Below are 16969 nucleotides of genomic sequence, written 5' to 3' on the forward strand. Positions count from 1 at the left end.
CGGCGCCCGGTCCGCAGCTCGGGCGCCGCGGGCTCCGGTTGCCGCTGAGCCGCTCGCGTTTTCCCAGCGCGGCCACCTAAGGCCAGCGAAGCCATGGGCGCCACGACCCCAGAGCAGCCGCAGCCGCCCGGCCCCAGGTAGGGACAGTCGCCCTCCAGCGCGTCGGGCACCGCCGTGCGAGCGCTAGTGCTTCACTCCTTCGGAATGGGCTTTGGGGCAGGGGCCCCCCGACTTCTCGCGAGGGTCCTACTTATTCTTGATTTCTTTTGGCCCTGGGGGTGGACGGGGAGGAGGGGCCTTGAGGATGTTTGCATTTTGAAGACTTGGGGTGGGGGGTGGAATCACGAAATTTAACAAAGGCGCGGAGAGAGCGGCAAAACGGGGGACGCGAGGACTTTTACAAATTCCCAAAACTAAAGAGCAAGATGTTTGTAAAGCTCAGCATGTAAATGGCTGTAGGAAACTTTTTAAATTAAATCCCTAGTTAATGAACTTTCAAACAATGCCTGAGAACTTAGCTCGGAAAAACTGCAAGAGATTTCCCCTTATTTCTAGGGCCCCTTCTCCCGCCCCATGATTAAGCATCTGAGTGTTTTTTAATAAAACGGAAATGGGATTTGACCGCCGCCACCGTTTCTTTGAAATGTCCTTGGGTCCCAGGATTTGCCCCGCCTTGGGGTGCTGGCGTCCGTTGTGGGTGAGCAGGGGGTTGAGGGAAGAGGATGCGACTCTACAAGGAACACCTAGTGCAATGAGGGTGACAGGTGCAAACGGTTAAACGGTCACAAACTGCTAAATATTTAATAACTAGGTAAGTGTCACCCAGGTGAATCACTTGGGTCCTTTTGACCTTGGCCGCCTGGATGAGGTGAGATTTTCACAAAATGACAGCGGAAGAATTTTTCTTATAATAGGAGGTAGATCAATATGCAACCCCAGCCTCCTGCACCATAATTATCATTAAAATCAAAACAAAAACTCCTTTTGGTGACTTAGTACCTTCTGTTTTCCGTCCAATTATAGATATTTACCCCATCTAGAAGGAGTCAATGTTCCATGAGGAGGTAAGATCATTAAATAGGGTATTTATTTCCTTCCTGACACATTTATGGGAGAGAGTAACTGATGGTGCTTCTCACTATGGCTTGTGGATGTCCTGGGTGACCAATTTATTGTGAGGAGTAATTACTGAGAAGAGAAACAATCAAAAGTAGAAGTAGAAGTGATTGCTGTTTTTAAAGCTAATGCATTCTGTATTTGCTGAGTTTTTTTCTCCCGTTTAATCTTCTAGTTAATACTATGAAAAGGATATTTTAGTAACAGTTAAAGCTTCTCAATCAAAATGCCAGTGTCCATGGAACACCTTCTGTAGTAAAGTACCTGTCCTGAGATGGATGAGTGAAACAATAATTTGAGGTTGTAAAATTAAAGAAGAGGGCTGAGGATGTAGCTCAGTAGCAGAGCACTTGGCTAGCATGCATAAGGCTTGGGTTTAATCCACAGCACTGAAAAAAATAAAATAAAATAATGTTGCAGTGATCCCAGGTTATTTCTGTTTCTCTGAAGTGTGAAAAGTCAGTTAATACCAAGCTGCACTGGCCACTGAGGGTATTGGAGCAGACACTGACACAGGAAGGGGAGGTGTGATTTTATTTCTTGTCCTTGCCCACTCTGTCCATCCTCTGATCTTGCTCCTTTATTTAATCTGTAAGCATTAAATAAATGTCTGTCTCATACCTCAACCTAGCCCTCATTATCAGTAGTTCTAAAGATTTAGCTATTTAATGATGTCTAAAGACAAATATGACCAACCTTAACTATGTTCCAAAGAACTTTTGCATATCTGGAATTTAAAACAACAAAAACTTGCTTGTCAACTAAACACATATTTAGGAAAATAGAATGATTCTCTGGAATTCCCACCCAGCACCTTTCTTGAGTCTGGAAAACACCTTGCTAAACTCTGGCCAGAATCCAGTGCCAGGCCAAGGAAGGGCAGAGCAGGTGCTATCTGCTTTGCTCCTGGAACTGCCCTGCCCTGGTGCCTGAGGAGTTCACTTCTTGCAAAGAACTCCAGATTCTAATAATTTAATACTAACCTTCTAAGAGCTTGTTTCCTCTCCCTTGACTGCTTCAGATTCTCCTAGTTACACACCTTTTCCAATAACCCTGAATCTTAGGTTCTTGGGGGTCTTGGTTAAATGGTACCTACTTCTTGATGTCTTCTTCTTCTTTTGATCGTTACACAGATTAGCTGTTTACAGATAGACTTCCTTGGTGTCCAGAAAAGAAGTATTGGGAAGAATTGATTGATCCATCCTAGGAGGAGGGCAGGCACAGAGCCTTTACCTGTCTGCAGGTCAGAGAGGTCCTCCAGTTGTGTTCTTTCTAGAACACCTGCTCTTAACCACTGATCCATCCAACTTGTAACCTTTCTTGCTCTAGTTATCCCTGAATGCTATTTAAGAGGGTATGCTGAATGCTAACATCTTCCATTTACTCATACCCTTTTCACCTGTGAATATCCTCATCTCACAGAGATTGGAATTTCCAGAATTATAGACCATCAAAATGATCCTCTCCTAAAACATACTTAAAACACTGAGATGATGAACATGTGCTATGCAGCAGATAATTAAAACAACTCAAAATACAGACTCAGAGTGATGTTAGGCACCTAAGAAACATGCTCCTGAGTTGCAATGAGTGTTTATTAACATAAAAGAAAAGGGATAATCATGCCTCACACTTTACCACAAGCAGTGAGCTCTTTTCTATTAGGTGTGCAAGTGACTCTCCAGAATTAAATGAAACTCTGGTCTGGCTCTGGAGACAGCATGTGTGTAGACACAGAGACAACAGGCAGTTGGCAGAAGTGTGGACACAGCCCCTATCTTCAGGAATCTTACACCATTGAAGGGTTTGAAGCAGAGCAGATCTCTATTCTAGAAAGTTCACTCAGCTGCAGTGATAAGAATGAGAGGAGGGAGATACAAATAATGCCAAAGGCAGATGCTGCAAAAATCCACATGATGGGGGGGAGAGAGAAGTGAGTCAATTATTAAAAAAAAAAAAAATTATTTAGGGAACAAATGCTCTTTACAATTTTAACTGCAAGAAACTATTAACCAATCCATTTTTAAAAAATATTAATTCACATGACATTTCAGAAGGACAGGACATTTTATTCAAGGTGGATAAACATAAGCCACATTTCAGTGCAATGTTCTTCTGCTGATTATAGTTACTCTGCCTCTCCCCATAGCTTTTTTCCATCACAGCAAAAAAAAAAAAAAAGTTTTTGATAAACAAAGAATTTGATAAACAAGAATTTGAATTTTCTAAAATTTTTATGGTAATTCCTTCCCCAAGTTTGATAATTGAGTACCTATCTTGGTCATTCGTTTGCAAGACATGCAAAGATCTGATTCTTTATAGCTATACAATAGTGTCCCTTCTTTTTGATGGTCAGTTGCCAACAACTGCAGTGCTCTAAAATGCCGGCTGATGATTGGCTCACAGCGGCCCCAGCAACATCTAGCTGATTGGCTCCTCTGCGGTGATGCTCATTGGGCTGTTTCCCTGCCCCTTTCAGACCACGGAGCTGCTCATTGGGGGACTTTTTTTGGCTCCGCCCACGTGACCCAGCCAATATGCCTCAAGAGCAGGAGGATTGTGGGAGGTGGAGAGAAGCTTGTGTGGGAGAGAGAGGCTTGTGGAAAGCCTGGTGGCAGTTGAGGCTCTGAGGGTTTTTCCTGAGAGGCTGTTTTGTTTGGCGTGTGTGGTTCTAAAAATAAAGTTAGTTTCTTTTGACAAGTGGCTCCTGATTGTGCCCAGCCAGGGGCCACTGAGGAACCCATACTGGTCTTTCTGATTTCCAAGTAATTTTTATTGTCTCAGTGGCCCTTTCTGAAAATCCAACCCATGTCTGTCTGTTCCTTGATCTATTTGTATTGGTGCTGCTATACCTTGTTCTTGTTTTTCTAATCTTTTTCCTTTCCTAAAACCTTGTCTAGTCATAATAGTGGGTGCATTTTGGTTGATGTTATTTGTTAATGTCAAACCTAATTGATCTAGGACATCTCGTCCCCATAAATTTACGGGAAGATGATCCAATACATATGGCTGTATAGTTCCTTCACATCCTTCAGGATCCTTCCAATCTAATACCATTGCACTTCTATGGGGATTAGTCGCCACTCCTAGGCCTCGAAGCGTTTGAGTGGCTTGTTGTAATGGCCAATGTTTTGGCCATTCTTGACGAGAGATGATGCTAAGGTCTGCACCTGTATCCAGTAGCCCATTAAATTCATGTCCTTGAATATTTAGTTTTAGCATGGGGCGAGAATCTAAATTTAAAGAAAGCATAGCCCAATCTACACCTGTGGAGCCTAATCCCTTGGAACCTCTTTCTACAGTACGACTGGAAAATTTATCATGTAGGCTGGGTATTATTAGTAACTGTGCTATTCTATCTCCTGGTGAAATTACTGATATACCCTTTGGAGAACTGGCTATAATTTTTATTTCACCTTCATAATCGGGATCAATTACCCCAGGACTTATCATAAGTCCTTTTAGAGTAGAAGAGCTGCGTCCCAATAATAAGCCTACTGTTCCTTTGGGAAGAGGTCCTTTCACCCCTGTGGGAATGATTTGAACTCCCATCTCTGGAGTTAGTACTGCTCTGGCGGAGGCGCAGATGTCCAACCCTGCGCTCCCTCTGGTTTGTCTGATGAGGGATCTGATGGACAATGTGTCCTGGGCACTACCCTGATGGGGTTGCTGGGTTCCTCCAGTGCTCCGTATATTTGTGGTTTTGGGCCCCGGAGCATTGGGCCCCCCTGTCCATTTTTTGGCAATGGAGCCCGATGCCTTTCTCCACGATATCGTGGATAAACACCTGGTCCTTGTTCGTTTTTTGATAATGGAGTACCCTCTATGGTGGTTTGAGAACGGCATTCATTAGCCCAATGTCTCCCTCTACGGCATCGTGGGCAAATACCTGGTATTCTACTCCTTTGATACCTAGTTTTGTTAAACCCTCCTCCAATGGGGCAATTCCTTTTAAAATGTCCTGTTTGTTCACAATTGTAGCATGTTCTTGGCCTGGCATCTAAAGCCTGTTTTACTGCAGCTGCCACAATTTGCCCTTGTTCATTAATGTCTCTGGCATCTAAAGCCTGTTTTACTGCAGCTGCCACGACTTGCTCTTGTTCATTAATGTCTCTACATAATTTAATATATGTGTTTAAATCTTCATGTTTCCATGGTCTAATGATATCTCTGCACCAACGATTCGCTTGCTCATAAGCCAGGTGTTTTAGTAATGGCATTGCTTGTTCTGTATTCCCAAAAACTCTGGTAGCTGTTTGAATAAGCCTATCTACAAATTCAGCATAAGGTTCATTAGCTCCTTGTATTACCTTAGATAATTGACCTTGTAAACCTCCATGTCCTTGTAAAGTCTTCCATGCCTTAATTGCATCTACAGCAATTTGTGCATATACACCAGGATCATATGCAATTTGTTGCTGCTGATCCTCATAAGGTCCCTTTCCTAACAACATATCTAGATTTCTCTGAGGATAACCAGCTGCTGCATTTCGCCTAGCCGTCTCCTTGCAAAATTCCTCATTGGCAACCTTCCATAACAGGTATTGTCCTCCATTTAGCACAGCTTTACACATATTAGCCCAATCTGCTGGCGTCATGTTCAAGTTGTTAATGGATTCGACCATGCTTACAGTGAAGGGTGCTTGAGGACCATAGGTTGTTACAGCCTCTTTTAGCTGCTTCACTGTTTTGAAATTTAAAACTTGGTAAAATCGCTGCCCTCCTGCCTCAAATACAGGGCATGTTAATATTTGAGATCTTGTCTCAGGATCCCAACTATCAACTGCGGGGGTTGGGGACCTCCCAGCATATGGAGGTGGCCTTGTTAGTTGGACACTTACGTCCTCTGGTGATAGAAAGGTGTTAGTAGCAGTCTCCTGTAGAGGTGGTGCTGTTGGTTGGACACTTACACCCTCTGGTGATAGAAAGGTGTTAGTAGCAGTCTCCTGTTGTAACTTTCCCCCTGATGGCTTTTTCTGTTTTACACTTTCTTTCTCTGTCTGACTAGCTTGAGAGGCCTTCTCTTTTACTTGAATCTTTTCCTCTGTCTGACTAACTTGAGAGACCTTCTCTTTTACTTGAATCATTATGTCTTCTTCTTCCTCTACCATTGTCTGAACTGAAGGCTTTGGACTAAGCAAACAAGATATGAACGTCCACAATGGCAATGTGCCAACTGGCAGAGTCCCTGGGCTTTTCTTTTCTATTCTTTTTAAATCTTCACCATGATGGTTCCATTGTGATATATTTAACAACTCCTCCTTAAAAAGCCATGGGCTACATTTTTGTATTGTATCAACGTATGCCCTGATTGTTCTTGATTTTACTGAGATGCCTCCTTCCTCTAACAATTTACTTAACACTCTTTCAGTTTGTTTTTTACTAATTTCTGATCCCGTATTTCTACTATAATACAACCCAACAAGATAACGCCTAACAAAACTGAAACAGAGTGAAACAAAATTGGAACAACACAAAATCATTATAATAGCCTCCTGAAATGTCCATCCGTCCTTTCTCCCTATCTGTTCCTCAGATGTGAGCGGTTTTTCTTCCATCTTACACATCTCCAGGGACAGGCAACTTAAAACAAAAGTGAAACAAAATAACAAAAGAAGAATCTTAAAATGGCTACCCATCCTCTTGCCCTGCCCTCAGGGGCGAGCAGTTCACTTACCCTCAGTCGCTCCCCGTGCGAGCCACCAAATGCCGCAGTCTGGCTGGGCACAATCAGGAGCCACTTGTCAAAAGAAACTAACTTTATTTTTAGAACCACACACGCCAAACAAAACAGCCTCTCAGGAAAAACCCTCAGAGCCTCAACTGCCACCACCGGCTTTCCACAAGCCTCTCTCTCCCACACAAGCTTCTCTCCACCTCCCACAATCCTCCTGCTCTTGAGGCCGATTGGCTGGGTCACGTGGGCGGAGCCAAAAAAGTCCCCCAATGAGCAGCTCCGTGGTCTGAAAGGGGCAGGGAAACAGCCCAATGAGCATCACCGCAGAGGAGCCAATCAGCTAGATGTTGCTGGGGCCGCTGTGAGCCAATCATCAGCCGGCAGCTGGAAGTTTGCTGGCAGCTGGAAGTTTGCTGGGGCCCCTTCGGCTGTGGCTCTCAACACTAAAACATTTACTGCAGCCTAAAAATGAATAGAAGAAGTTGACCTGCACCTGCAAATTATTGTTAAGAGCCACACATACTGGGTTCCCAGGAGAACTTATATGATATGATTTCATGTCCCTTTCTTAATAAGCCTGGCTGCATGGGTCCCTGGTCCACCACTAGGAAGTCCATGTTATAGGTTCAATCTGTGACTAGCACAAGGAGTATGTAGTCACAACCACCACTGCTCAACAACAAAGACAAGACAGCGAAGGTGTCTGTGATTAAAACCTCTTCTACAGAAAAATGTTAAATGTGGTTCAGATTTGTTAAATATGTGTTCTGGAAAAAAATGAACCCTTATTCCTTTCTCTAGCTGAAAAGAACCTTAATAGTCACTTCGTATGACACTGTAGTTTATAGATGAGGAAACTGGCTCAAAGAAGTCCAGTGATTTCTCTAAGTTCATACAGATGCCCACTGGAAAAGTTACAAGGTCCAGACTGTAACAGTCCCAATTCATAGTTCAGTCATCTTCCTACTACTCATTAAAGCCTAAATTTTAGTTGTATGGAGAAATCCATTTTCAGTTAAGTACCCTTTCCCCAAATATAATAGCCACTGTTCATTGTGAAATTGCATATATATGTATATGTGTGTGTATGCACACGTGCGCGCGTGCACACACACACACACACACACACAGGATCAGTTATCTGTTGCTATGCAAAATAAACCATCCCAAACATAATGGCTTAAAACAACTACCATTTATTTAGCTTGTGAGTCTGTGGATCATCAGTTTGGTCTGGACTCAGCTGGGCAAGTCTAATGATCTTGTCCTCTGAGTTCTGGCCCACCATCAGCTGAGTCACCTAGGGAGCTGCTGAGCCTGTGTCTCATCATTCACAGGCTAGCCAGGGCCTGTTCACAGGTTGGTTCTGCATGGTTGCAAGACGGAGAGCGGGAACAAGGTCCCTTGAGGTCTCAACTATAAAAGCAAGTCAGGAGGCCAACTTAGGTTTAAGGGATGGAGAAATAGACCCAACCTTTTGATGGGCGGGGCTCCATAGTCACATTAGAGAATGTCATGGAGTCAGAAAGAAGTGGAGAATCATGCCATTTTCAAAATCTGTCATATCAGCCCAGCACTCTACATAACTCACCTAACTTAGTTCTCACAATACTAGAAGTTACAGGTGAGGAAACAGACCCAGGCATGTTAGTCTGGGTTAGGCAGGGGATGCCACCATGAGTGATGGAACCAGCCTTGGATCTCAGACTCCAAAGACCATATCAGAACCTCAGTGCAGCCTGCCTCTCTGCATTATGCCACAGTGAAAGGTGGCATCATTGCCAAGTATCACTCAGCTCAGAGCTGGGCATGAAAAATAAAAACTTTGAGAATACTTTTTAAACTTATGTGTGAAAAAAAATCAGACATGACTGCCCCTTCAAAGAATATATGATTCACTTTATGTCCATGTGCAGAAATTATTGAAGCAGTAAGATTCAGGGTAAGGAGAAAGGGGCTGGATGGATTATGGGAGAAGCTTAGCATGATGAGTTTATGACAGCCAAGAGAAAGATTTGAAGAGAATAGTATTTATTAATATCTCAAAAGCTCCTCACATCATTTATGTAAAGTAATAATATTCCCACTCTACAAGGGATATTATTCCATAACATCTCACACTTGACAAAGATAGCAATCAAACCCATGTCTGTGTCCCCCTTTTTCCCCCTACTAAGCCAAAAGGCTTTGCTACTCAAAGTGGGGTCCATGAACCAGCAGCAGTGTGATCACCAGGGAACTTGTTGGAATGTTGTCTTTCTTTTCTTAGTACTGGGGATTGAACCCAGGGACACTTAACCCCTGAGCCACATCCCAGCCCCTTTTTTATATTTTATTTAGAGACAGAGTCTTGCTTGAGGCCTTGCTAAGTTGCTGAAGCTGGATTTGAACTCATGATCCTTCTGCCTCAGCCTCCCAAACTGCTGGGATTACAGGCGTGTGCCACCATGCCCAGCTTAAAATGCTCTCTTGATTCTGCCTGCCATCTACTGCATCAGAATGTGTTTTAACAGGACCTCATCTCCCAGATGATGCATGAGCACCTCTGAGAAGCCCTGTGCTAAAGGGAACTTGGAGATGATTTGCATTAACATAGGCAAAGGAGGGTGGAAATGCTTTCTAGGCGTGGAGACTGGCAAGAGCAGAGGCTGGACTTAGTTCCACAGGTATAAGGACAAGTGGAGGGGTTCACAGAGTAGGAAGGGATGTGAGATGGACAGAATTCTGTGGAACCCAATGAAGACTGTTCTTGAGGTAGGTTAATGGGCAGCCTTGAAGATGGCCTGGAGAGGACAGGCACTGGCCACAAGGACCCCAGGTGTGAGGTTTGCACTCATCCAGGAGAACTCAGACTAAGGTAGGGATGGAGGAGAAAGGTCTAATCGGGGAGGCATCTCAAAGCACATCCAGCCAGCTTGATGACAGATTGGATTCTAAGGAAAGATCCAGCAGAAGGAGGAGAAGATGACCCTGGACTGCCAGGTTCTGAGTTGTGTTTCCCAGCCTTCAGGTTGGGTATGTTTGCTTTCTTTACTGCTGAGAAAAGATACCTTTTTGTAGTGGTGGCTTTATTGTTTTGAGGTAACTGCTCCCATTATTTAAATTGTATCAGTTTTCAGCTATTGGGAAGAGGTAATTCCAATATTACTATTCCAAGTCTGCATGTCTATGTAAATAGTGGGAAAGTGTTTTTTTTTTTAATACTGTCTTTTTTTGTTCTAATTAGTTATATATGACAGTAGAATACATTTGGACACCTCATATATAAATGGATTATAACTTCTCATTCTGGTTGTACATGATGTAGAGTTACGCAGGTTGTGTTATCATACATGCACATAGGGTAATAATGTTCAATTCATTCTACTATCATTCCTATTCCCATACCCTCTCCCCTCTTTTCACTCCCCTCTGTGTAATCCTAAGTACCTGTATTCTTCTGTAGCCCCTACATGTTGTGAATTAGCATCCACAAATCAGAGAAAACATTCAGCCTTTGGTTCTTTGGGATTGGCTTATTTTGCTTAGCATGATATTCTCCAGCTCCTTCCATTTACCAGTAAACGCCATAATTTCATTCTTCTTTAAGATTGAGTAATACTCTACTGTGTATATATACCACAATTACTTTATCCATTCATCTGTTAGAGGGCATCTAGGTTGATTCCACAGTTTAGTTATTGTGAATTGAGCTGCTGTAAACATTGATACAGCTGTATCACATGGTATGCTGATTTTAAGTTCTTTGGATATAAACCTAGGAGTGGGATAACTCCTAGGTAGTTCCCTTCCAAGTTTTCTGAGGAATCTCCATTCGGCTTTCCAGAGTGGTTGCACTAATTTGCAGTCCCACCGGCAATGTATAACTTTTTCTCCACATTCTCGCCAACATTTGTTGTTGTTTGTATTCTTGATGATTGCCATTTTGACTGGAATGAGATGGAATCTCAGTGTAGTTTTGATTTGCATTTCTCTAATTGCTAGAGATGCTGAACATTTTTTCATATATTTGTTGCTCAATTGTATTTCTTCTGTGAAGTGTCTGTTCAGTTCCTTAGCCCATTTATTGACTTGTTTTGGTGTTGAGTTTTTTGAGTTCTTTATATATCCTGGAGATGAGTGTTTTATCTGAGGTACGTTGATAAAGATTTTCTCCTATTCTGTAGGCTTTCTCTTTATATTATCAATTGTTTCCTTTGCTGTGAAAAAGCTTTTTAGTTTGATTCCTCCCATTTATTGATGTTTGATTTTACTTCTTGCTCTTTAGGAGTCTTGTTAAGGAACTCAGTTCCTAAGCTGACCTGGTGAGGATTTGGGCTTATTTTTTTTCTTCTGTTAGGTGCAGGGTCTCTGTTCTAGTGCCTAAGTCCTTGATCTACTTTTTGAGTTGACTTTTGTGCAGGATGAGAGATAGAGGTTTAATTTCATTTTGCTACATATAGATTCCCAGTGGGAAAGTTTTTTTAATGGCATATAATTATTATAATAAAACAATTCTTTGTGTACTTCTTAGTTTATTAGATCTTCCCAACTACCCTACATTATCTGTGTAAGTAGGACTTATGCCCCTTTCACAGTTAAGGACACTGAGACTTTGATGTGACACAGTCATGTATGATCTCAGGTCTACTGACTCCAAGCCCAGTCCTGTCTGTGTCTACTAAAGCACTCTGTAGACTTTCTGTTTGGTCTTTGGAGGAATGTAGCTAACTGATCAGTTTTTGGTGTGGTTTTTGTTTGTTTGTTTGTTTTTGTTGTTTTGTTGTCATATACACTGTGCTAAACTCAGAAAGATGCTGGAAAGATTATATTGGCAATTTTGCAGTTATTATTTCATGGAAACTTGAAAATGCCTCATGAAAAAAACTGACTTCCTCCTCCACCTGATTTTCTTATTTCATTGAATCCACATGTTGATCCCAGTGGCAACAGATCGCGCCCTACACTTCAAATGATGTGAGCTTTTATATATCCTTTTCCTTTGAGTGATGAAAAGAGTTTGGCTTTGTTCAAATCTATTTTTTGAGCTTGTTTCTTAACTAGATAAGCTGAGGCTTTACAAATGTCCGGGGATGGTAGAATCATGGCTCTAAAGGAATCTTCATGGACTCTAACCCCTCATTTCATGGATAAGAAAACCAAGGCCTAGAGAGAAGAAGGACCCTGTTGAAGGACACCCCACAGGATGGAAGGAGGCCCAGGGCTAGACCCAGGTCTCCAATGCCTCAGTTCTTTTCTTTGACTTAAACTACTTCAAAGCAGTTCCTTTCTCTGAGGAACTGAGGCCACGGACAAGCAGTGCAGAGAAGTTGAGAGAGCCCAGCATCTAAAGTCATACGACCTGGATTTGAGTCCTGGTTTGCTAGCCACCTGGCATGTCACAGATGCATTTAATAATACAGTCATTTCTACAGAGAATCATAAAACAGAGATAATTGGATAGACAGTCAAAATCTGGTTTACAATTTATCTACATTCTCCTTTAAACTTGACGGGGCAAGTTTTATGATCGTCGCTGGGATTTGGTTTTGATGAAGAAAGCCAAGTGTTCCAGGACTGGATATAATACAAGCTTCAGGGATACACTACAGCCCCGGGCAGAGCCCAACCCCAGACCACTGGGGCAGAGACTGATCCCATGCTTAGAAGGAGATCAGGCCCTGCTACCGATGCCAGACTTGCTAACTGCAAAGGAACAGGCCAGTGTTTCCTGGTGCCAAAACCCAGAGTTAAGCTGTGGCTCTGGGGCAGTGCACCTGAAAATAGGTAGACCGAAGTCACACCTCACTGGCTTAGAGAGAGCTAGAGGCTTGTTTTTAAATACCTTGCCTCTATTCAAGGATTTAATGAGGCAAAAGGAGTGTTGCTTTTATGTAATTTAAAAAAAAATGCTACAGTAGCTTTGGAAAGTAAAATTACTAAAATTGCACCCTTTAACAAGCAGTCATCCTTTAACAGTGAACTACACAAGTTCAAAGCAGAATAAGCAAAGAAACAGAAACTGGAGAATTTAACTCTAGAGCAGTTTCTGGGGTCCCCAAAGGCAGCTGTGACTGGGTGAGATACATGTATACCCCACACCTGTAAGTCAGAAGTCATCAGGATCATCCTCCCAAACTCAGATCATTGTGAGCAGCATACGAATGTTTGTTTCCATTAAATTCCTTTACCCACTCCTGTGTGCAGGTGCTTGGTGTCTGCTTCCTCTATGTGAACCCTCTGAAAAGAAATGGAGGGTAGGGGTGGTATTTTTTCTGATTGCTAAGCCACTGGGTTGACCACATTTCTTGCATGACTCACTCGGAGTCAGGCCTGTCCCAGAAGAGACTGGAATAAGGGCTGGGCTGTCCTCAGGTTTGAATCCTGTCCCCACCATCTCAGGAATTTCTCCTAACCTCCTTGGGTTTCAGTCTCCTTATCAGTAGCACCGGGGCACTAGCTACTTCCCCTAAGGTATGTCTACCTAGAATATTCTACATGTGGTAAATTTTAATAAATGTGATTCCCAGCCTCTGTAGTCTCCAGTTTTCTAGAATGTAAAATGACAAGTCTGGACCAAAGCGGTTTCATGGGGTCCAGGAGGGAAGGAGAGAATGGGGAGGTGTCAAGCCCCCCAGGTCTCTCTCTGCTCACCTCACCTTTACCTGCGATAAAGCCACATGAAACAACAGAAGCTTTCAAGCTTGAACATGTGGGGCTTTCCCTAAATTTCTAACTAGACATATTTCCTTATCATGAAATTGTCCACTTAAAAGCCTGCCGGAGGATAGTTTTAAATGCTTCTTATATATAACCACATTTCAAGTGAGTAAAGAACTGTGGGGTCGCATGTAGTAGCAATTCAATGTTTGCACGGAATTATGAAGTGCCAAGACCTTAGTGTGAGGAAACAAAGTAAAAGTGGAGCTCTTTGAGAAAGCAGAACTTGATTCTGAATTGATCATGATGTAAGTGATAAGACTGAGGGAAACTATAGCATATGGAGAAATGAGAGCTCTCGTTTCTTGGTCCTCATTTCCCTGGAGGATAGCAGCCTCATTTTTGGTGTTTTATATATTTCTCATCCTTCATTTCATGAGTTTAGCTGCATTAAAGAAAAAATTGTGAAGTGTTCTTACCGTGCAGGGCCCATTCCAGTTGGTAAACTAGTGCCATAAAATGTTTTTGTTTTGTTTTTACTATTAATGCAGGTAGAATGCAGTTTAAATGTTTTTTTTTATTAAAAAGTGTCTGTGGAACCCAAGCACTGTGCCAGATGGGGCACAAAATGGGCCTGGACACGCTCTCCCGGGGAGATGGGTATGGATCCATGACAGGGCAAACACGTAGCTCCACATTCCAACATGGCCCACAGGGAGGAAAGTCCCATACTGTGAGGGGCAGCACATGATGGGCAATACAACTTGATGGTCAGTGTGGTCTTTCCCATAAGAACAGTGAGAAGCTACTGAGGGTTTTCACCTGGGGAGTGATAAGATGTGTCTCTGCCTGCAGCACAGGAAAGGAGAAGGCAGGTCCTGAGAGAGGTGGGCAGTCTGGGAAGGGCCTCCTGCACAAGAAGGTCTGACTTTCCACTTGAGTAAAGTAGAGGTAGTCAGATGGCGACAAGCAGATGGGTTCTTGAGATATTATGTGAGGCCACCAGGACCTGGTGATTGATTAGAAACAAAAGGTGAAGGAGGTGTAAAAAGATTAAATTTTAGGACCTGGGTAGGCAAGGAGTTTTGTTGCAGTGTTGTTACAATCAAAAACAAAAAGTGGAAAAGTGTCATATGTCTTCAACATGCATTGGTTGCATGTAATTTAGAGAAACAATGTGGTATTCCACGCTGATTAAAAAATGTGATGTACATATAATGACATAATAGAAAAATGTCCAGAATATAGTCCTAAGTTTTCAAAAATTTGTGAGAGAAAAACATGACGATTCACTTCACAGAAAACATTTGGAAAAATGAATGTCAAGCAGACAAGAATAGAGATCACAGGGACATTTGCAATCTACATTTGACGTTTCTGTACACTGGACTCTGCAACTCTCATCTGTTCTTTTGTAATCAGAAAAAACAGACTTATCAGAAAATGAGCCAACTATCCTACTTCTACCATGAAAACTTCTGATCCCTCTATCCTAAAATGATCACTTGCTCTTCTTTTTTTTTTCCAGTGGACACAACATCTTTATTTTATTTTTATGTGGTGCTGAGGATCGAACCCAGCGCCCCACGCATGCCAGGCGAGCACGTTACCGCTTGAGCCACATCCCCAGCCCCTCACTCGCTCTTCTTGACACAGACCACAGTCATCCCAGAATGTGAATTCTAAAGAGGGCCTTAGAGATTATTTAATTCAATATCCTCACTTCAAAGATGGGGAAAGTGAGGCCCATAAAAGTGATATAACCCAAGTCACATAACTCTAAGTTAAGAGCCAAGACAGAATCCAGGGATGTGCTAACTTGGAGTTCAGAATTCTTTCTACTACAACAAGATAGGTCTCCTCTGGCACTCCCTGTGTCTCTGAATAACTTGGTTTTATTGGACTATCAAGTAAATAGACAAATCTTTCTTCCTCCTGGAGGAAATGATGCGTTCAAAGCACCAATATCACACTTAAAACTCACTAAAACAATAGACTTCAGTTAGACTTGAGATCCAAGAGGCAAGACTAAAATTTAGGGAGAAGAAAGACTTCCACACTTGCATGGAGCTCTTGTGAGTGCTGACACTCATGTGTACATGCATTCTCTCTCTCTCTCTCTCTCTCTCTCTCTCTCTCTCTATATATATATATATATATATATATATATATATATAAAATGTATGTACACACATATGTACATGTATGTATATACATATATACACACACATATATACATATACAGATACACATATATGTGTGTGTGTGTGTGTGTGTATATATATATATATATATATTTATATATATATATATATATATATATATATATAGAGAGAGAGAGAGAGAGAGAGAGAGAGGGGCACTCACCCAATTGGTCAGACCAGAGAAATGAACTTGAACTTAGGATCTAATTGAGTGTCAGAGTGTCACATTGGTCCCCTTCTCACCGCAGCACTGTACCAATACTCCGAGCTTCCCAAAGGAAATGGCACCCCTATTCAAGACACACTTGTAAATCATCAACCGTTTTGGTGATTTACCACAGTGGTCGGACTCTCTCAGCCCCTGTGCACAACAGGTTTCAGGGACTGCTAATGCAGCCAACCTGGCCTGGTGGTGGTCCCAGAGGAGTTTCAGATTGTCAATCCCATGTGGGGCTCGGCCAAATGGACACTTCAGTGTGGGTCACTGTTCACTGACATAAAGCTCCTGCCCTGATAGAACTGAGGATCTAGGCTACCTTGCCTTGTCCTAGGGGTGTCTGGGGAGTCATGCAGTCTGTTAAGGGCTGTGTTTGCTCTCTCACCTCTAGTGCCCGATTCTTTTCTCCCTCTTCCCTGAAGCTAATCAGAACACTTTTGTCTCTGCCTAGCTCCACTTAGCATCTGGTGTTTATCACCTAAATGAGCTGCTGTCTTTTGGAAACTACTCCGCTCTCTGCCTCCCATTTTGCAAATTTGGTGAGCTTGTTTCCAGTGTTTTATTAATTTACTTCAACTGAACATTTTCCATATCCTAAACATTTCCATTTTTAGACTCTGTATACCCACCTGCGTGTGTGTGTGTGTGTGTGTGTGTGTCTTATTTTAAACTCTTTCAAACCAGCTTTTCTTTTCCTGTTGCTAATCTTGTGTGGGTTGATGAAGCTTTAAATATTTAAGGTATCTATATAATGTATTTATACATTTATTTCATCTTAAAATTGGGAAAAGACAAAAAAAGTGTCATTTGCCCTTAAATTATATTAAGCAAACTCATTTTTATATACTTTTCCCTCAGTCAATTTCAAGTCTGCTTTTCACCATGCTCACATTGTTCATTTCACAAATGCAGAAATTTCATTCCAAACAAACTTCTTGAACACTAAGCTCATTTGAGGTCCTGAGTATGGGCAAGAGGGGAATGTGTAAGAGAACAGCCCACAGAACTTCCTTGCGAATGAAACAGGAAGGAAAGTGGTTGAACCACAACTCAACAGACCTTAGAGCAGAAAATTACAAGACAGCAGTAGGGAGTTCCAAGATCACAATAACAACG

The 16969-nt window shown here is 42.3% G+C and overlaps 1 protein-coding gene across 2 annotated transcripts in view; it reads left to right on the plus strand.

The window, feature by feature from the left end:
• The first annotated feature begins 6 nt into the window (after window positions 1-6).
• CUNH4orf19 (chromosome unknown C4orf19 homolog) overlaps window positions 7-16969 on the plus strand; it is a 174353-nt gene continuing 157390 nt past the window's right edge. For both annotated transcript variants that reach the window (XM_048784315.1, XM_048784317.1), the window contains exon 1: window positions 7-137. The gene's annotated coding sequence lies outside the window, so the exon portion shown is untranslated. The remainder of the gene's footprint in view (window positions 138-16969) is intronic.

The sequence above is a fragment of the Marmota marmota genome, unplaced genomic scaffold, assembly GCF_001458135.2.
Source record: "Marmota marmota marmota unplaced genomic scaffold, marMar, whole genome shotgun sequence".
Taxonomy (NCBI): domain Eukaryota; kingdom Metazoa; phylum Chordata; class Mammalia; order Rodentia; family Sciuridae; genus Marmota; species Marmota marmota.